Source organism: Cucurbita pepo, unplaced genomic scaffold, assembly GCF_002806865.2.
Source record: "Cucurbita pepo subsp. pepo cultivar mu-cu-16 unplaced genomic scaffold, ASM280686v2 Cp4.1_scaffold003602, whole genome shotgun sequence".
Lineage (NCBI taxonomy): Eukaryota > Viridiplantae > Streptophyta > Magnoliopsida > Cucurbitales > Cucurbitaceae > Cucurbita > Cucurbita pepo.
Genome location: NW_019649606.1, coordinates 1 through 1039, shown reverse-complemented (window position 1 = coordinate 1039; position 1039 = coordinate 1). Strand labels below are relative to the sequence as shown.

Below are 1039 nucleotides of genomic sequence, written 5' to 3'. Positions count from 1 at the left end.
AGTCCACCGATTTTCTCTGCCTAGGGAGAGATTTCCACACCTTATAAATAATGTTTCGTTTCTCTCTCCAACTAATATGAAATCTCACAATCTACTTTTTTTCTAGGTCCAACGTCCTCGATGTAAGATCTCATGTGTTTAATCAAGTTCTAAAACTATGTTTACTCATAATTTTGTAATAATTTAGCTTATGAGTTTTGATATAAAAAATCAAAACCAAAATCATATCTAAATTCAAATGAACATAGAGAAAATATTAGAAGGGGACAAAATGGTGTTGCAATTTCCAAGAAAGATTTCAAAGTTTCATGATTATGAGGGATTTGGAAGCATGCAATTTGGCAATGTGTAGGTATCATCATCATCATCAATGGATACTAATGGTATTTGTCAAAGCGCGCGCACACACACACCAGAGTGTAAAGAACAATTATTCACTATTCACATGGCCCTACTCATTGTGTCTTCTTTTTTTAAAACTTGATAGAAAGCACCATGATACAAACTGCTGCCAAGACAGAACAAGAATCACCTAACTATATCAAATACCTTCCTATGCTTACCTACATGTAATCCTCCCCACGCTTCCGTTGAATGTTTCTCGAGTTCATCTGTCGTTGGGAAGAACGATTTGGACAAAGGTCCATAGCGAATTCGACAAGTTTTTTGGGATGAACACTCAGCTTCCAGTAATATTATCAGTTCTCAACTGCTCGACTGGCGGAGGAAGGAGAAGAGCGAGCCGGGTTTTGTATCTTTCAATTCGATGCAACCGTTCTTCCCTCAATCTGGAAGCATTACACGGATCGAAAGCAACAAAATTTATATTTAAACTGAGAATGTACAGGTATCCAACATCATGATTCAGTAAGAGAGAGCAAGAGGATACTGTTCGTATCAATTTGACTAAGGAAGTACGCACCGTGATCGAACTTTCTTTGCTCGTTTAACATGCCGTTTTAATAGATCTTGCGATGACAACTTCTCAATGGATCCCTCATCCTAAAATGCAGAAACACAGGTAAAGCTATATCCAATG

At 37.4% G+C, this 1039-nt stretch overlaps 1 long non-coding RNA gene across 1 annotated transcript; it reads right to left on the bottom strand.

The window, feature by feature from the left end:
- Positions 1 to 371: 371 nt before the first annotated feature.
- LOC111786956 lies at positions 372 to 1004 on the bottom strand. Its single transcript, XR_002813857.1, has 2 exons — positions 923 to 1004; positions 372 to 788 (listed from the first exon to the last, which is right to left on the bottom strand). It is a non-coding gene; the product is annotated as an uncharacterized LOC111786956 (long non-coding RNA).
- Between the last annotated feature and the right edge of the window lie 35 nt (positions 1005 to 1039).